Source organism: Lacerta agilis, chromosome 13 (genome assembly GCF_009819535.1).
Source record: "Lacerta agilis isolate rLacAgi1 chromosome 13, rLacAgi1.pri, whole genome shotgun sequence".
In the NCBI taxonomy this organism is placed as follows: domain Eukaryota; kingdom Metazoa; phylum Chordata; class Lepidosauria; order Squamata; family Lacertidae; genus Lacerta; species Lacerta agilis.
In genome coordinates, this window is record NC_046324.1 from 45,631,666 (window position 1) to 45,652,743 (window position 21,078).

A 21,078-nucleotide genomic window follows, 5' to 3' on the forward strand; every position below is an offset into this window, starting at 1 on the left:
AAGTGCAAGCCTGAGAGCCCAAAGGGCACCCTGAAACACTAGCAGATTAGACATGGCTTGAGAATCTAGGCTCTTAGTTGATCCTCTTAGTTGTTGGAATGACCTATGTCCCTAGTTCCTTGCCTAGTTTGAGTTCTCATCTGTTGCTGGCCCGCTTCCCGTGGGTCATGCTTTGGAGTCCGACTGTTTACTCATGCCTGATCCTGGTTTATCTTTGCATGCTAGACTTATCTTGCTGTTGTTTGGCAATCTCACATGTGGGTTCCTGAGTCTCCTTAGACTTAAGAACATAAGGAGAACCTGCTTGACCAGCCCAATGTCCTTTGTAATCTAGCAGCCAGTTACTCATGCAGTGGAAAGAAAACTAGAGCACCCACTCATTCCCCACTTCGAGTTTAAAAAAGGCATCTCCAGAAGTCAAAAACAGACAGGGACCAGAATGTGTTCCCTAGATTAAAAATAAATAAAGCCTGCTGGATCAGTCCAGTGGCCTATCAAGTCCAACATCCAGTTCTCAAAGTGACCAACAAGCAGAATCTCAGCTAGGCTTGCCATATTCAGACAAAGAAAATATGATGTATTTAGAGGACCTGTGGCAACCCTACCGGAGCAGAACCTCTCCCCTCTTGTGATTCCCAGTAACTAGTATTCATGCTGACTGACAGTGGAGGGAGACCCTAGTAGGCATTGCTAGCTTTACCCTCTGTGAATTTGTCTAAGTCTCTTTTGTCTAAGCCAGGGGTTGCCAAACTAAGGCCCGCGGGCCGGATACAGCCCGAGCGAGCCAATTATCTGGCCCCCGACAACACCCGCCGCCACTGCCTGCTCTTACTGGCGTGGTACGGCTGCCCATCTCCGGGTCGGCACAGCAATGGAAATAGCTTGTGCACATGCGCAGACGTCATTTCTGGCGCACTTCCGGGTCTGCGGAGGCCGGTGCGCACACACACAAGCTATTTGCGGTGCCGCGCCAGAAGTGCGCCAGAAATGACACTTGCACATGCGCACAAGCTATTTCCAGTGCTGCGCTGCACCAGAAGTGTGCGCACGTATGGGCGCGCACTCCCCCGCCCTCCGGCCCGCCGTGTGATCGGCGCCAGAGGAACCAGCCTGAGGCTGGGTAAGTTTGCTGACCCCTGGTCTAAGCCATCCAAATTGGTGGCCATTGGTGGCCTCATGTGGAAGCGACTTCCATAGTTCACCCATGCGCTCTACGGAAAAAGTGTTTTACTTTCTTGTATTTACTCTAGAGTCTTGATGCATAGCCAAAGACTACACCTGTGGGCATATTACACATTCCGATACACAAAAAGCATGAGAGTGAAGGGAGGTGTCGGAAGCAGGTGTAGGAGCCAAGAAGCGAGTGGTGTTTTTCAATTAAAAAATAAATAAATAGAGTTTTGCAATTCCCTAAATCTACCAGCGATGGCCTTTTTCATCCCACATAGGAAGAACAGGCCAATATCCATGCAAAATACTAAAAAGACACAAATCTGACAGGAGAAATAGCAATATAAAAATATATATATAATGTGGGTAACATTTCAATTTCCCCAGGAAACTGTTGTAAATTACGGTACCTTAAAGTGGCCGTCCTGGAGTACAGGAATTTGAAAGGGAGATTGCAATATCAAACTGCTGAACTGCAATGCATCAAGAGCTTCAGTGTTATCACTGGTGGACTGAGCTGATTTTTAGCTCATTATATGTGTTCATTAACTTACCAGGATGTCTGTGTCACATCCTGGCACTGTTAAATAGGAACCCTATAAAAGGAAGGATCCAGCCTATACTTGATTATCTTCCTCACTCCCTGACTTCCTCTGTTTTGGTCTGCCACAAACAAACTTGAAAGTCTTGTTATCGCCTTCATCACTTACTGGACTATGGAAGGTCCATCAGTTTCCCTGGTAGATGACGGTGTTCCTATTCTGAGAAGAAAGATCCAGAACTGGGCATCTTCCTCCACTGAGTCACTGCTAACAGACCTTTACTAGTGTGGTTGGGTCTGAATTTCGTCAGACATCAGTACCAGGAAATTTGGGTGGCAGGACAGAGGGGCCAAGTGATAGAGTGCAATTAGTCTCTTTTGAATATCCACATATTAGCAGCTTTCCCTGCTTTCTAGGGCTAAAGAATGCAGTTGGAGGTCTGCGCTGGGGGGGGGGGGTGAAACTGTTAGCTTCTTTCCCACCTCCTCCAAATGAACCCACCAGCTTAACAGCAGCTAATAAGCTATGAAACTGCAATGCTTTTTTAATGAGCTGATCCTCCGACCATATGCTAGCCGGGACTGTAAAGCTGTAAAAACAAAGCAAAACAAAATATCAAAGTGAGTTTGTGAAATATTTTATATAAGAAATGCAGGCACGCATAGCCCGGTGCGTTGCAAATTCATGGCCCTTGTTTTATTGATGTGTAATTGTTTCTGCTGCTTCTTAGCCAGAGCAGCCTTGGCATGGGCAGATCACATTTTCTGCCGCCCTCCCGTCTCCCTCTCGGTCCCAGCTAAATCTTGTTAGGCTGATGCCTGGCTCTAGCTGCATGCAATTCAATCTCCAAATCGCAGCGGGTTTGCTCTATTAGATGTCTTCCCCCCCCCCGCCTGCCCCCCGCTGCCAGTCACACAAGCCCCATTGCCAAGTTTTCAGAGTGATTAAATAAATCAATAGGAGAAACAAAGGCCAGGGTTATCTCTCCGCCCGCTTGCAAAATCTGTATTTCAAAATTCATATTTATGGCTCAGTCTCCATGCGCTCCTCTGTGCAGCAGAACGCAAAACTCAACAGTTAGGTTGCGATGTAACTAAGGGTAGAGTTGCCAGACCCCCCAGGTCTCCTGGTTTGCTTGGCCCCTTCCAGGTGGCAAGTGGGGACTTGAATCTCCAGAGACAAGTGCCCTTAATTTTAAAAAGATATATTAAGAAAACTGTGCATGCAGCTTGCAAATATCCCAATGGATCTCTCTCTCCCTCCCCCCTCTCCTTTCTCTGTATAACCTACTCGCAGGGTTGTTGTGAAGTTAACACACTGCTCTGATTCCCGGGAAGACAGAGAGAGACTCTATCCTGCCATGCCAGTTTAGCCAGTCTGGCTCATCTTGTTCCGATGTAATCAAAGAGTCTCACCTCAAGACACAATATAGCCTCATGCGCAAAGCGGCATCTCTGATAAGAGCAAAGATAACTGCGGCATTTCACAGAGAAAGAGAGAGCTACACAAAACTCATTGGATCAGGAGGGAGAAATGAAGGGTAGTCACATGGCATTGCTCCAAAGAGCAATAAATCAGCTCACCCCTCTTGCCAAAGAAAGGGCAAAAGAGGGCGGCAATTTGCAGAAAATTTCCCCATTGTATTTGTATAGACGAAAATTTTAGAAATGTTACTATTATCTAAATAAACATACATCTCACAATTGGGACGGGGGTGGGGGGAGAGAGAGACTTCGACCAGGTAATGTTCTCCCTTCTTTATCTTTTGAACTTGAAAGCTAAAAGACAGTTCCTTATCCTTAAACTAGATTTAGATTGGACTAACCTGCCTGACCAAAGGCCTCACCCAAATTGGAGGACTGCCCCTATAAAGGAGGACCCTAGAGAAAAGAGGGTTGGTCTCCTCCCTGCGTCATAGGAAAATTGATCTCCTCTCACCTTGGCCGTGCTGATGATGACTGCTAATGATGAAGGCTGGTCATCTCTCTGACAGGCAGAAGAAGGGGGGAAATGTCCTGGATATAGATCTGAGTTGTGAGGTGGCAGAGGAGAACAGGAGCATAGCATGACAAATGGAACAGCCTAATGGACAAATCAATAGAGGCTGGGCAGCCAACCATTCTCCTGGGCTTGTCCCCTCCTAATGTTCTTCCATTCTTCATTTTAATCAAGAAAGCGGACACCTTCCCAGCCCACCAAAAAGAGGTGTCCTGGTCACCTGAATCTCTCACAGGGAAGTGGGAGTCCTTGTCTGACCCATTTGCCCACCACCCCACATACGGCCTCTTGGAATAAATTTGGGGAGCTGTGTAAACAGGGGTGGGGAACCACAGGCCCACGGGTCAAATGCAGCAGCCCTCCAGGCCTTTCAATCCAGCCCTCAGGCTTTCTCCAGGCCACACCTCCTCCTAAGCCACAGCCATTTCCTGCTGCTTGACAACCTTTGTTTTGTTTTGTTTTGTTTTTTGCCTGGCTGGAATGTGCCCTTGAAGTCTGATAATGCCTCTTGCATGCTTGGACAGAGGGTAGAGGGAATGTGAGGGTCAGAAATCACACAGTTCAAAGATGGATCTAACTCTTTATTGGGGAAAACACAACCTCCACAGGCTTGGCTGAGTGTAAGGCCTAATGAGCAGAGCAGCTCATTCCCGGTGGACCTCCTCCATGAAAACCATTTGGCCAGACTGAAAATCCCCGCCTCCTCACAGCCGTCTAAGTCCCCTCCTCTCCAGGGATTTCCCCAAGCAATCAGAGACTGTGTCTGTGTGCAGCCAACCTCTCCTCTGCCCTTTTTATGCCTCTTCTGGTTCTGAGAGACAAGGGGGAGGAGGGGAGCTTGTCGCAGCAGGAGGGAAGACACCCATGCCTCTTTACCAGCTGGACTCATCTCTGCCTCCCACTCACTGGCTTCAGAGTCTGGCTCTGGGCTTCTCTCTGCCACAGACTCTCCCTGTTACCCCTTCAGCTTCCAGCACCTCCTCTTCCCAGTGTTCTCCCTCTGACCACTCATCACCACCGCACCACCCATTCCCAGGCTCTGAAGATTGGTGGGGATGAGGTGTCAGGAAATGAAGGAGCAACAGGGTTTAGTGAGCAGGAAGAGCCTGTGAAAGGGAGCAGTTCAGACTCCGAGGCTGAAGCAGAGGAAGGTGGTCAAGAGGCTGCTGAAGAATCCAGGGAGTCTCCCTCTCCTGCTGCGACAAGTTCCCCTCCTCATTGGTCTCCAAGAACGCACAGAATGAGAAGAGCGGAGCAGAGGTCAGAGGTGGACAGGTGCCGTTTGAGACTGCTTGGGCATCATCTTGGAGGGGAGGGGCCTTAAGGTTGGTAGAAGGCCGGGGTGTTCAGTCCGGGCAACTGCCCCAAAGGGACAAGACCTACTGGGAAGGGTTGTTGAGACCACTAGGCTGAGTTGTATTTTGTTTCCTTAAATAAAGAGCTAACTTCACTGGCATTGGAGATTTGCTTCCTTTCTTGCTGACCTGTGTCTGACAGCTTATTCCCAGATTATTCCCACCCCCAAAAAAGAAGAAAAAAACGAAAACAGAGCAGGAATTTGCTTGGACGAGGAGGGTTAATTTTGGGAGCACTTGACACTCCTTCTCCTGAGAAAGTAGTGTTTGCTCACCCCGTGAATGCTAAGGAATGGTCATTTGATATAGCATGGAGTGTTTGCTGAACACACACACACACACCTGCTCAAACAGGTATTTCCAGGCAACCAGGTAATAATTTGCTCTAATTGGCACCTTCACAAGTGGCTGTGTTCTTCTGCTTCCCGATGAGAATACCGAGGGGTGTGTATTTCTTTCTCCTTCCTCACAAACAATACCGGAATGTGGGACCTATATAAGAACACTAGTAAGGCTTAGGACAGGCAAAAGGAGTGGGAGGGACTTGTGGGATTCATTGCCCCAGGATGCAGTGGCTGGATCCAGAGCCAACACGTTCTAAATTTTGGCTCTGATCTTCCTCCCTTGTTGAATTCTATAATGGCAATCCTGAGACTAAGGAAGAGGAAACTGACAGCCAGGACCACCACCCAGACTGGCAGCAATAAAAAAACCGCTAGCACATTTGCAAAGCTAAGCAGGTTCTGGTATGGTTTCAAATTGGATGGGAGACCACGTGTTGAGATTCCTGCATTTCAGGGGGGTTGAACTAGATGACCCTTCCAATTACCCTAATAGACCAGCCTCTGCTGTTGTACACCCTGAGATCTTTTAATAAAAGGTGGCAGATAAATGGAAAATACTATCTGCTTGGTGAACTATTCAGACCAGCACCCTGACGAAGATGCCAATTGTCAGACGCACATTATCATTGGTCATTTGATGAGCAGGGAGGGGCAATGACCCTCCCCCAAACTGAGCATTCGATGAGCAGGGAGCCAGGAGCAGCCCAGGATGTTTTTCAAAGGTGGTTCAGAGGGTGACAACACAAGAAGGGCCCTTTTGTTTGGTGGCTCCATGACTGTGGAATGCTCTCCCCAGAGAGACTCACCTGGCACCATCATTACATATTTTTTGGCGCCAGGCAAAAACATTCCTCTTTACCTAGGCCTATGTCTATTAAATAATCTGTGGCCTGGAAAAGTGTGGGGGAGAAGACTGTTATTATGATGACTATTTTATTAGTCATCATAATAATGCCGGGGGTGGCGCTGTGGTCTAAACCACTGAGCCTAGGACTTGCCAATTGGAAGGTCGGCGGTTCGAATCCCCGCGACGGGGTGAGCTCCTGTTGCTCAGTCCCTGCTCCTGCCCACCTAGCAGTTTGAAAGCACGTCAAAGTGCAAGTAGATAAATAGGTACCGCTCCGGCGGGAAGGTAAACGGCGTTTCCGTGCGCTGCTCTGGTTCGCCAGAAGCGGCTTAGTCATGCTGGCCACATGACCCAGAAAAAACTGTCTGCGGACAGACGTCGGCTCCCTTGGCCAGTAAAGCGAGATGAGCGCCTCCATCTTTCCCAACATCAGGGTTTTTTCCAGGGAGTCTTCTCTTCTCATGAGGTGGCCAAAGTATTGGAGCCTCAGCTTCAGGATCTGTCCTTCCAGTGAGCACTCAGGCCTGATTTCCTTAAGAATGGATAGGTTTGATCTTCTTGCAGTCCATGGGACTCTTATTATGCTAATAATAATAATAATAATAATAATAATAATAATAATAATAATAATAATAATAATAATAATATAAACACAACACTAACTACACACACAGAGGGGGGGGGGAGTAATTCCTTCCACGACTGCTTATCTCACAGCAAGCATTAAAGATTATCCCTTGCTGAAACATCTGCCAGCATCGAACTGCTAAGATTAAAACTGCTTTAAAATGCTTCAACATCCTGTATAGACTAATGACAGACTCGGATTGTGGACACGGCAAGAATGGCACCATCCACAGACAAGTAGGAGGCACCAGCAAACTAGTCAGGGAGGAAGTACAAAACACACACACACACACACAATTGGTGTGGAGGGGGGGGGACTCTTAAAGGAGGGGGCCAAAAGATGCCCAGTGAGGACTGGGCATGCTATGTTGGCACAGAATGGCGGTTGGTGTTCAAGTAGGAGAGGGGTGGAAAAATGAGGAGGGTAAATGGAATGGAGTATCCTGGAAACAGAGCAGGCTGGAACAGACGCACTCCAAAGCGAAAGAATTCTTTGCAGCTCCCATTTTCTGCTATGCTGCAGCAACTTAGCGGAGCGTAGATCCATTGAGCAGTGAATCCACTCCTTATAGGACCTCTTCAGTCTGGATTTGTTTGCAGGTTGCATTCTGCAAAAATGCCACTGGTGGTGCAGGTGACGCTGTGGTCTAAACCACTGAGACTCTTGGGCTTGCCGATCAGAAGGTTGGTGGTTCGAATCCGCACAACGGGGTGAGCTCCCGCTGCTCTGTCCCAGCTCCTGCCAACCTAGCTGTTCGAAAGCACACCAGCGCAAGTAGATAAATAGGTTCCCATTCCCTGCTGTGACGGGAAGGTAAATGGCATTTCCGTGCACTCTGGCACTCGTCACGGTCCCCTGTCCTCCAGTAGCGGTTTAGTCTTGCTGGCCACATAACCCGGAAAGCTGTCAGTGGACAAACGCTGGCTCCCTCAGCCTTAAAAGAGAGATGAGTGCCGCACCCCATGATTGAATTTGACTTGACTTAACCATCCAGGGGTCCTTTACCTTTTTACCCTTGCTGATGATCCACACATCATTCTGCTTTATCAGCGGTTCTGCAATGCTTCCCTAATGCTGCAATCCAGAGGGGCTCGGTGATATAAGAATTAGAGACCCAAGGTGTATATTTTTGATCCATGTTTCAATATTAACTGCATTTAACCTTTGGCACTAAGAATGCACCCACGAATGATCCCCGCATGCCTGCGTCTTGTGACTCTTATGCCTCCCTCCTGCGCAGTATTCCATCTCTCCTATCTGGCCCTGAAAGTGGTACAAATGTGGTACAAATGTCTGTTGTGAGTTAGCACTGACACCCCCTTGAGAGGTTCCAGGGACAGATACGGGAAGGGAACGTCAACAGCCCCCAACTGAAGGTCTGGTTGCCTAGACAACTGTCCGATAAGTCGTAAGCTGAGACCACATGTTTTGGAACACCCCAAGGAAGCTGATATCATGCATACTTTACATCCCATGACCTGTGACCGTTCCTGATGTATGTAGCAGGATGCTTAAAGATGTTCTGATGACGCTTTGCATGCTGTGTGCTAGTAGCCTATATGAACTTTTTTCCTGGTGTATCTCAGGATAGTCCTTCTAACTAGCTGCTTAGCAGCTGACTGGCAAGGCTGTCCTATTGTAATAGCTCCAAAGGAAAAGGACCCCTGGACGGTTAAGTCCAGTCAAATTCGACTATGGAGTTGCAGTGCTCATCTTGCTTTCAGGCCGAGGGAGCCGGCGTTTGTCAGCAGGCAGCTTTCTGAGTCATGTGACCAGCAGGACTAAACCGCTTCCGGTGCAACGGTCCACCGTGACGGAAAACCAGAGCACACGGAAACGCCATTTGTAATAAACCGGGTTCTCTTGGTTCTGTGTTTTCTTTTTCTTTTTATGTATATATAAAATTTATTAAATTTTCTGTTTTACAATTTAAAGTACCGGTATCAGGCACTCATTTTTACATCCTTAAGATATCAATGACTTCCCTTCTTCTCTTTCCACGGTTCATTTCGCACGTCATAAATCCCTGCATATTTTACAGAAACTGTACCATTCAGTATCCCATTATTACGTCCATCATAACTTATTTATACTGTTGAATTTATTTTAATGCTGCCAGCGTTTTCAGCTGTACACAGTTATTTCCCATATACTCAATAAACATTTTCTAATCTTCTCTAAACGTATGTTCTTCTTCTTCTCTTATTCTATATGTTAAGTCTGCAAGCTGTGCATATTCTGTCAACTTAAGTTGCCACTCTTCTTTGGTTGGGACCTCGCTCGTTTTCCATTTTTGGGCTAACAAAACACGGGCCGCAGTAGTGGCATACATAAATAACCTTTTTTTGACACCCGGGAATTTCAGTCTGAATTATCCCCAACAGAAAGGACTCTGGGGTTTGGGGGGGAAGTACTTTAAAACATTTTTTTTCAATTCATTGTGGATCATTTCCCAATACTCTTTTACCCTTTTACAGGTTCACCACGTATGAAAGAACGTTCCCTCCACCTCAAAGAAGAAGAAGAAGAAGAAGAAGAAGAAGAAGAAGAAGAAGAGAAGAGTTTGGATTTGATATCCCGCTTTATCACTACCCGAAGGAGCCTCAAAGCGGCTAACATTCTCCTTTCCCTTTCTCTGTGAGGTGAGTGGGGCTGAGAGACTTCAGAGAAGTGTGACTAGCCCAAGGTCTCCCAGCAGCTGCATGTGGAGGAGCGGAGACGCGAACCCGGTTCACCAGATTACGAGTCTACCACTCTTAACCACTACACCACACCGGCACCTATCTGATTCAGTCTTATACATCTTAGCAAGCTGTAAATCGTTTTCAAGTAGTTCTCCTTCAGAGAATAACATGCTGTTCCATGGTTCCATGTTTTACGTAAACGTGTTCTCTCACCTGGGTAAGAACAAGGTGGCGTGGAAGTACCAAAGCATGCAACCAAAGCATGAATCATTTTTAAAGTAAAGATGACAACAAAGCCAGAGAGTTTGTCGTGTGAAAATTTCACGATGTCCACCCCCAAAATTTTGCAGGCATCAAGTGTATTAAAAGCGGGGTTGCTTATAAGTGCCCAGATACCATCGTGAGCACCAGTCATTCATGAAGGCACGTGATAAAAAAAAAGATGGCTTGAGAGGAACATATTAAGGGTGTGTGGAAAATCTGCCACAGAGGACTCTGGGCTCAATTACAGAGGCATGGAGGGATCCTGGCATAGGGTGAAATGGGAGAGTTAATGGCATGTGCAAAATATGGTCTGAAGCTCAACATCAAAAAAACTAAGATCATGGCCACTGGTCCCATCACCTCCTGGCAAATAGAAGGGGAAGAAATGGAGGCAGTGAGAGATTTCACTTTCTTGGGCTCCATGATCACTGCAGATGGTGACAGCAGTCAGGAAATTAGAAGACGCCTGCTTCTTGGGAGAAAAGCAATGACAAACCTAGACAGCATCTTAAAAAGCAAAGACATCACCTTGCCGACAAAGGTCCATATAGTTAAAGCTATGTTTTTCCCAGTAGTAATGTATGGAAGTGAGAGCTGGACCATAAAGAAGGCTGATCGCCGAAGAATTGATGCTTTTGAATTATGGTGCTGGAGGAGACTCTTGATTGTCCCATGGACTGCAAGAAGATCAAACCTATCCATTCTTAAAGAAATCAGCCCTGAGTGCTCACTAGAAGGACAGATCCTGAAGTTGAGGCTCCAAGACTTTGGCCACCTCATGAGAAGAGAAGACTCCTTGGAAAAGACCCTGGTGTTGGGAAAGATGGAGGGCACAAGGAGAAGGGGACAACAGAGGATGAGATGGTTGGACAGTGTTCTCGAAGCTACTAACATGAGTTTGGCCAAACTGCGAGAGGCAGTGAAGGATAGGGGTGCCTGGCGTGCTCTGGTCCATGGGGTCACAAAGAATCGGACACGACTGAACGACTGAACAACAACAACACCATGAGCAGCTTTTACTGGTGGCTGCCATTTCCCCACCCTGGAAAAAAGCTCTTATCACTGGGGGTGATACTTCATGATGTTATAGCATTGCTTTGACAGCGGGTGGGGTGGGGAGGGACATTTCAGCTGAGCATTAATTTCATTTATTCTGCTGTGCTCTCCCCAACATGGGCTTCTGGAACAGCTGGGCCCATAAACTGACCAGAACCTTTTTCTTTCAATCATACTTAATAGAACGTTGTTGCATTAAGAATCAGGCACCCAAGTCCGCTCGCTTTCCTTCTCCCTCCCCATCCCTTTTTCCTTTTGTGTTGTGCTTCCCCCCCCCCGCCCAAAAAAAGATTGTAAGCCTGAGCCTGAGGGCCGAGACTGTGTCACTGATTTGTAAGCTGCTCCGGGAGCTTTTCCAGCTCAAGAGCAGGGCATAAACATAATTTAATGACCTGGACGAATAAATAAAGGCTGCTTCGTCTCACAGTGGACTGTAGTTGCTGCAATTCAGAATGCTCTCAGCAGCGGCACTTTCTATTTAAACTGGTGGTTATAGAGGCAAAGGGCATAGAAGGATCCAGATCTATTGTGAAATGGAAGAGAAGGACCGCAGCTGGGAAAGATCTGTTCCTGAAACCCTAGAAAGCCTCTGCCAGTCAGTGTAGACAATACCAAATTAGATGGGCCAGTGGTCAGAGTTGGTGCAAGAGGTTGTTCCCTTAAGCGTCTATTCCCTTAAGCGTTAAAAGGAAACCATTGTGTTGCAAAAACGATGAGAACTTTATTTTTAAGGCATCTCCAAATTCTCTCCGAAAGGCAGAAAACAAAATGCAAAACCCCAGGACGATTATTTACCAGGGAGAGCTGCCAACAAGGCAGGGATGGCTGGAGCAAAATGCATCAGACCCTTCCCTAAATCTCCCCACCAGCCTTTCCTGCACCCCAACCCCCACCCATCCATGCCGCCTTTTTGCCTAACAACAGCACGAACCCCGGGGCGTTTAATGAACGGCCGGAGCTGGGTTTTGGCATCTCATTACGAAGCGAGCTGCCTCTGCTTCCTGGGACGTGCATATTTCCGTGCGGGGGTGTCGAGACGCACGTGGACCTGCGGGGCCGCGGCCTGTGTTTACGCACGCAGGCTCGGGAGAGCTGGTTTCGAGGGCAGGCCTGTGCCAGGATTTGCTCTCCTGCCTGGTGATACTTGTTGCTAACATGTGCCGATTGGCTACTTCCACAGAACCGGCCTGAGCCATCCATATGCTGTGTTGAATCTAGGCACGGAGGAGAATCTCAATTCGGGTTTGTGCTTAAAAGCAGCCCTACCTAATTCATGCTTTCTGAAACAAGGTGCAAAAAAACAGAAGGTGCCGCAGCCACAAAATTCGCGCCTCTCCGAATTTTTCACTGCGGTTCTCTTGCTGTGTGAGCGGTGCAAAAATGCATCTGCTAGGAGGAAGAATGTTTGCAAGCAGGGGAATAAACGGGGGGCATCTGCCGCCTCCAAATCAAGTAAATAAATAAAAATACTGAACTAAAAGTAGAAATAATCAGAATATTTGAAATGGAAATGCTCACTGGGGTCACTTGTGCCGTAGTGCAGTCATTCAGTACCTTGCAGAGAGTAAGGATCCAGCTAAGGTTGACAATGTCACAATAAAACTGCATTGGAAGAAAAGGAAGAATTGGAGAAGGAAGTGTTGAAAGGGGTGTTTTGTTTTGTTTTTACTTGTTTTAGTTTAGATTTTTTAAAGAAGGAAGGCATGTTCTTTGCAATTTTGCAAAATATACTTGTTAACCTCTTGGTGTCGTTTTTTTTAAAAAAAATTTAACTTCTTAGTTTTCAAATGACTGAAGATTTTGACAGATTTTTTCTGAGCACTTGGGGGTCAAAAGAAAGTAATTTAAAACAACAGCTGTTGTGACATTTCGTTCCAAATCTGCTAGAAAGAGCAAGAGAGAGGATGATTTCAGGTGGGTGTCCTGCCCCCCCACCCCCCACATAAATCTTGGCTGTGACCATGCATACAAATGTGATAAGAATAACACAGATTTATTTATATTATATTAAAAGAAGATTGATCGCCGAAGAATGGATGCTTTTGAATTATGGTGCTGGAGGAGACTCTTGAGAGTCCCATGGACTGCAAGAAGATCAAACCTATCCATCCTTAAAGAAATCAGCCCTGAGTGCTCACTGGAAGGGCAGATCCTGAAGCTGAGACTCCAGTACTTTGGCCACCTCATGAGAAGAGAAGACTCCCTGGAAAAGACCCTGATGTTGTGGGAAAGATGGGGGGCACAAGGAGAAGGGGACGACAGAGGATGAGATGGTTGGACAGTGTTCTTGAAGCAACTGGCATGAGTTTGGCCAAACTGCGGGAGGCAGTGGAAGACAGGAGTGCCTGGCGTGCTCTGGTCCATGGGGTCACGAAGAGTCGGACACGACTGAACGACTGAACAACAACAATTTATTTCTACACCTCCTTTTCCTCCAAGGAGCTCATGGTGATATATGTGGTTCCCCCCACCACTCCCCCATTTTATCCTCACCACAACCCTGCGAGGTAGGTTAAGCTGAGAGACAGCGACTGCCCAATGTCGCCCAATGAGCTTCATGGGTGAGTGGGGATTCAAACCCTGTTCTCCAAGCTCTTAGCCCAGCACTCAGACGCTGGCTATGCTAGTGAAAATCGCTTTGCAGAAATGTGCCTGTTATGAGAAATTTCACGCTAAAACGCTGATGCGGAGAAGTGAAAATAAGATTGGAAAACGATAAACCGGGAGGTGTCAGAACTGACAGTTTCAGCCAATCTGGCAGGATAATTCCCCATGATTGTACTTCCAGGGACCTCAGAAGGACTTTTTCATGCCCCAGGACAATTGTCCAGGAATCCTTAATGCTCCTTTCCTTCCTTAGCCCCAAAGAACAATCCCAAATTTCAAACCACCAGCTGCGCAGTGGAGGCAAGCCCATCAGGGCAAATGGGGCACTGCCCTGCCAACCTCATTCTGCCCCCAAACAGCCCCTACCTCCTTGTCTCCTTTCCTACAAGCATTCCAGGAGGCGGTCCCGGCTGTAATATTCTTCCTCAGCCTTGCCTCTTGCAGAAACACAGCAAGAAAGAGCAGGGGGACAAAAGGAGAATTCGTTGGCCCTGTCTATGATTGGCTCTGGCCCATTCAGCATTGGCTACGGCGCCACCTAGTGTTGGTCTCCCTGCCAAATGCCCTACCAGTCCCAACGAGCACCATTGCAGGTGTGTTTCAGCTAAATTAACAGTTTTACAAAACCAGGGCAAAGTGGCGAAGAGCAGAGCTGTCGAAAAGGCATTTCCAGAAGATAAGATGGCAGATGTAATGTCATGAAAGCAATCGCAGCATTGCTCTGCTTTCCTTTGGACCACATCAGTGAGGCCGAGAGAGGGGTCTTGTTGTCTGGGCAGCCCAGGCTATCCGTACACATGCCGTACACTCTCGCTTGACATCGCTCGCCCGCCGCCACTTGTAACGGCCGCTGCCGCTTAGAAGTACGTCCACGCGAGCGCGCACCTGCCACTTCAACAGTTTCGCCCAGCCGCCCGAAGTCTGTACGCTCCAAGTCCCAACAGCTTTCCGTAGCGCAATCCCACGGACACAGGGACTGGACGCAGAGACACTTGTACTTTATTACAAAGGATTATTATTATTATTATTATTATTATTATTATTATTATTACAGGCTATGGTCTGGAAACAAATGGACAGGTTTTGCACCTGTGCTGCTGATATCCACCTTCCCTACAGGATTTCTTGGGTGAGCCTGAGCTCAGTCAGATTTTCTCAGCCTATCCTGCCTCGCAAGGTCGTTGGAAGGATTGAAATGGGACAGGCTACCAAGCCACGTCTGTCATTGAGAGAGGGTGGAATGCGAAGGTAATGCATGATAATAAGTAACATATTTGCAGCCTGACTGCCGTGACTTCCATTTCAAGCTTAACCAGGATGTTGACGAAACTTCTGCCAACTTATCCCTTGGCATTTATGCCACTTCTGTTCATGTTCCACCCACTTGGCACAAACCTCCCAAAATCTGGGCCTAGTAACTTAAGAGTACTGGTACCTTAGAGCAGGCATGGCCAAACATGGCCCTCCAGCTGTTTTGGGACTACAACTCCCATCATCCCTAGCTAACAGGACCAGTGGTCAGGGATGATGGGAATTGTAGTCCCAAAAAACAGCTGGAGGGCCAAGTTTGGCCATGCCAGCCTTAGAGTACTAGGACCTGGAAGGCCAGGGTTCAAATCCTTCCCCCACCTCAGCCATGTAGCTCACTGGGCGACCTTGGGCCATTTTGCCAACTCTTAGCTGAACCTTATTTGCAGGGTCGTTGTAGGTGGGGAGGGGGACCATGCCCACCACTGCCAGCTTCTTGAAGGAAAGTTGGGATGCCAATGTGATGATAAATAAAAATATTTAAAGGGAAGCTATGTTGCAGACACACAGAGCACTCTGCAACTTAGGGTTGCCAGGTCATGAACATCCCAAACCTGAGACCTAGGGAGGCCCCCTGATGATGTCACAAGGGGCGGGCCCTGGTGATATCATTAAGCATGACAGAGCCCTGGAGACGGAGGTTAATTGGGAGAAGGGAGGGGAGGAGACTCGATGCAATCATTTGCAGCTGGTGCCTGCACAGTCTTCTGAATTAAAACTGAATTAAAGGCACACTTGCTCACTTGGAGCTATTAACCCTTTCTCAAGGTTAAGCAGAAAGTAGCTCAGGATCTGTTGCTCTGCGTGATTTGCAGTAGATCAGTGAGGCTTTCTGGCTCTCAGTTGTCTTACAGTAGCAATGACTAAAATTAGTTTGTTGGAAAAAAGCTCAGGGGTGCGTAGACCAGGGGTGGATTTTTGCGTGTTGGTTGCAGGAATAGGGAGGTTTCAATTCATTTCACCTCTAAACGCAAAACTACCTAATTCACATTTCCTGAAGCAACACTGGAAGCAAAACACAGCCATCTTTCAAAATTTGCCCTTCAAATTTTGCAGTGCAGTATTCCAGCCAAGTACTGTGCAGAAAAATGCATATTCAAGGGTAAAATATTGGAAATATTCAACAAAATTCATATGTTAGTGAAGATTTGTTGTTGTTGTTCAGTCGTTCAGTCGTGTCCGACTCTTCGTGACCCCATGGACCAGAGCACGCCAGGCACGCCTATCCGCTTTGGGATTCATTTGAATGAAAAGCGGCCTGGAAATTGTTGTTGCTGCTGCTGTTTAGTCTTTTAGTCGTGTCCGACTCTTCGTGACCCCATGGACCAGAGCACGCCAGGCACTCCTGTCTTCCACTGCCTCCCGCAGTTTGGTCAGACTCATGTTGGTACCTTCGAGAACACTGTCCAACCATCTCGTCCTCCGTCGTCCCCTTCTCCTTGTGCCCTCCATCTTTCCCAACTTCAGGGTCTTTTCCAGGGAGTCTTCTCTTCTCATGAGGTGGCCAAAGTACTGGAGCCTCAACTTCAGGATCTGTCCTTCTAGTGAGCACTCAGGGCTGATTTCTTTGAGAATGGATAGGTTTGATCTTCTTGCAGTCCATGGGACTCTCAAGAGTCTCCTCCAGCACCATAATTCAGTGAAGATAACATACCATTATTTCATCATCTGTTTGCATTTTTTTAAAAGTCCCGACAAGAATTCATCAGCATTTCCGTGTGTCTTTATCCTAATATACACATTTTCCAATTTTATCTACAATACCGGCAGCAATTTTCCCCAATATAATGCATATGTGTGTGTTATTTCTCCCTATATAAAATTGTACCGATCTGTCATCATGCTGTGATGCGTGATGACAGTCTGAGCCACTAGGGGGCACAAGAAGCACATGGATTGAGCTAAGACAGGAATCCACTACAGAATCTAAATAGGTGTCCTCAAGAGGAGGATGAGAAGACTCTCCTCCTTCTGTCTCTTTCTCATTAGCATTGGGGGAAGCTTTTTCTGGTAGGAGTAAAAGAGGGAGGAAAACGAAAGGAAAACTAGGAGGGAGGGAGGGAGAGGAAAGATATTGTTGCCTTTTGGCGAGAGCCTGGTGAGAGGGTGGTCTTGGGGATGAACTGCAACTCTCTTGTAGATTTAGAAGCTGCGGAAGAAACAACACATTGTGATCTTGAGGAGGGAAACTGAGGCAGACTGGGGGAAATATTGTGGTTGTGGAGATGCAGACACTAGGGGAGGGAAACCGAGGCAGGGAGAAGGGAGACGTCCTGAAGAGGAAAAGGAGAGGCGAGGGGAGACCCTGAGATAGGGAAATAGGGGGGCAGCCCATAGTTAACTAATATTTTTATGCACATCTTCCCTAATATACACATTGTTTGATTGGTGGAGTGCATCGCAAAATTCGGGAAAGTGCAAATTTCAAGAGAAATTGTTTCGCGTTTTGTTTTGGCAGGTCAATTTGTAGTATGAGGACGGATGTGCAGTGCACAGATATGCAGCTCGTGGATGTGCAGGCAAAGATGTGGGGTTCCCCTGCCCAGTCTCGCTGGGGCCTTTGCCGCTGGCAGCATGTAGACCCCAGAGCAGGGGTCACCAACCTAAGGCCCAAGGGCCGGAAGCAGCCCGCTGAGTTTGTTTGATCAGCCCACAAGCCGCCCTCAAACTGAGTTGCCCGCTCACGTGCTGCGCTAAACCGGTGCAGCGCGGCACGGGGACTCGCTTCCGCAGCACCGAAAACCGTGTCTGTGCAGATGCAGATGTTGAAAATTGCTGCGCGATCCAGCCCACGGAAGAAGAAGAAGAGTTTGGATTTGATATCCCGCTTTATCACTACTCGAAGGAGTCTCAAAGCGGCTCACATTCTCCTTTTCCTTCCTCCCCCACAACAAACACTCTGTGAGGTGAGTGGAGCTGAGAGGCTTCAAAGAAGTGTGACTAGCTCAAGGTCACCCAGCAGCATGTGGAGTTCGGAGACGCGAACCCAGTTCACCAGATTACAAATCTACCGCTCTTAACCACTACACCACACTGGCATGGAGGGATCTCCACGGGACCGATCTGGCCCAGGCAAGATAAACCTTGCTGGCCCCTGCCCCAGAGGGTTAGCCTAGTAAGACTCACAAGACCTTGGCCTTAAAAGGGCACAGAATAAATATGAGGAGTCTTTAAGCTGCCACAAGACTCTTTGCCTCTTGGTGTAAATGTGTTTGATCTTACTCCATATCTCTTTTACGGTTATCATAGCAGGCTGTTTGCTGAAACAATAAAATCCAGGCTTGATGCGATAATGTTTATCTCCAGGCCAATAAAGAGCTCCGGTTGACTTCGGCGCACTGAGAAAGTCTTAAGCAGTGCAGGTTTCTTGACTGCTCAGCTCTTTGATTTCACAGTTCAAGCTTGTTGAGAAGCAGACGCCAGTCCAATTGAAGCTCACTTGTACACGGCATGCAAGGGGTTGTTGGTGCTGGCATTGGAGCAATCAAAAGGCTATGGCGTGGCTTGGGAGAAAGCTCCGTATTGCCTGCACTGCCTGGCAGCAACTCCCCAAGATCTCAGGGCGGAGGCATTCTGGATTGACCCTGGGACCTTCTGCATGCAAGACAGATGTTCCGCCACTGAGCTTTGAACCTTAGGAAGGAAGGAAGGAAGGAAGGAAGGAAGGAAGGAAGGAAGGAAGGAAGGATGTTGCCTTATGGACCATCTAGCACAGTATTGTCTGCACTGACCGGCAGCAGCTCTCCAGGGTTTCAACTATGGGTCTGGAAATTGGAGAGTGAGGAAAGTGAAACTCCCTCCACACAAACCCCAGTGGGGCAGGTAGGGAGGAGATATGTCCAATCCCATTTTTTTTAAAAAAACAAGATACTGCCAGGAAGAGGGAATTGCCTGGCTGGGTACATTTATCATAGAGTCATTGAATTGTAGAGTTGGAAGGGACGCCAAGAAGAAGAAGAAGAAGAAGAAGAAGAAGAAGAAGAAGAAGAAGAAGAAGAAGAAGAAGAAGAAGAAGAAGAAGAGTTTGGATTTGATATAATAATAATAATAATAATAATAATAATAATAATAATAATAATAATAATAATATTTATTATTTGTACCCCGCCCATCTGGCTGGATTTCCCCAGCCACTCTGGGCGGCTTCCAACAGAAATCAAATACAAAAATATCACACATTAAAAACTTCCCTAAACTTCACTACCCAAAGGAGTCTCAAAGCGGCTAACAATCTCCTTTTCCCTTCCTCCCCCACAACAAACACTCTGTGAGGTGAGTGGGGCTGAGAGACTTCAGAGAAGTGTGACTAGCCCAAGGTCACCCAGCAGCTGCATGTGGAGGAGCCGGGAAGCGAACCCGGTTCACCAGATTACGAGTCTACCGCTCTTAACCACTACACCACACTGGCTCTCCGGGGTCAATTAGTCCAACACCCTGCATTGCAGGAATTTCGAGGCAGGATAGGCCTTACCTCAAACATCCTAGCTGCACAAATATAAGATGGGGGGCACCTGGCTTACTAGTAGTACATGTGAAAAAGGATCTAATGTCTTTATGAACAACTTGGATGAAGGAACGGAGGGAATACTCGTCCAATTTGCAGATCACACCAAACTGGGAGCAGTAGCTAATGCTGTAGAAGACAGAATCTGAATTCAAAATGACCTTAACAGATCGGAGAACTGGGTCCAAGCTAACAAAATGAATTTCAATAGGGACAAATGTAAGCTTCTGCGTTTAGGCAGGAAGAACCAGATGCACAAATATATGATGGGGGACACCTGGTTCACTAGCAGCACGTGTGAAAGGAATCCAGGGGTCTTAGTGGACCACAAGCTGAACACGAGTCCACAGTGTGATGCAGCAGCAAAAAAAAGGCTAATGCTCTCCTAGGCTGCATCAACCGAAGTCTAGTGTCCAGATCCAGGGAAGTAATAGTACCACTCTGTTCTGCCTTAGTCAGATCACACCTGGAATCCTGTTCTGGGCACCATAATTTAAGAAGGATGTTGACAAGCTGGAATGGGTGCAGAGGAGTGAAACCAAAATGATCAAGGGCAGGGGTCCCCAAACTAAGGCCCGGGAGCCGGATGCGGCCCAATCGCCTTCTAAATCCGGCCCGCGGACGGTCCGGGAATCAGCGTGTTTTTACATGAGTAGCATGTGTCCTTTTATTTAAACTGCATCTCTGGGTTATTTGTGGGGCCTGCCTGGTGTTTTTACATGAGTAGCATGTGTCCTTTTATTTAAAATGCATCTCTGGGTTATTTGTGGGGCCTGCCTGGTGTTTTTACATGAGTAGAATATGTTCTTTTATTTAAAATGCATCTCTGCGTTATTTGTGGGGCCTGCCTGGTGTTTCTACATGAGTAGAATGTATCCTTTTATTTAAAATGCATCTCTGGGTTATTTGTGGGGCATAGGAATTCGTTCATTTTTATTTTTATTTTCAAAATATAGTCCGGCCCCCCACAAGGTCTGAAGGAAGAACTTTCTGACAGTAAGAGCTGTTGGACAGTGACACTGTCTCCCTTGGGAGGTGGTGAACTCTCCTTCCTTGGAGGTTTTGAAGCAGAAGTTGGATGGCCTTCTGTCACGGATGCTTTAGCTGAGATTCCTGCACTGCAGGGGGGGGACTAGATGACCCTTGGGTCCCTTCCAACTCTACAATTTGATGATTCTATGTGAGAGTTCTCATTGTGCCTCAAAAATCACTTTGTGCAGCACAGGGAGACATCTGCCCCCTTGTGTCCAAGCTAAGTCCTGCAGCTATAAAGGTACAAAATAATGCTGGTTTTTCAGTATATTCATTTAGAAGTTAGGCTCATAGCTAGCCCTTGAATTAAAAAGATTGAGGCAGCTGCCTGAGGTGGTAAAATGCAGCGGGTGTGGTAGGGATGTGGGGGGGGGGGCTGTGTGTGGATTTGATCCAGTTTGCATTTAAAGGCAGAACTACAAAAAAATATGCAAACAGACACATCGGCACCTTTCAAAATTTGTCGGACTTTTGACGCCAGCCCTGGTGGCAGGCTGGTGTTATTCTCCCCCTGCTACAGATGTGAGAGGAAAGACCGAGGCTGCAATATGGTGGCAAGTTGAGATTTGAACTGGGAATTGGGGGGAGGGGTGCAGTGGCGTCGCAACGGGGGGGGAGGTGGGGTGGTGCGCTCCCGGTGGCACGTCTCGGGGGGTGATAAGGCAGCCATCGCGCCACCACAGCCGCATGTACAGGATCCTCCTTTCGCGGCTGCAACCGCGAGTAGAGGGTCCCGCCC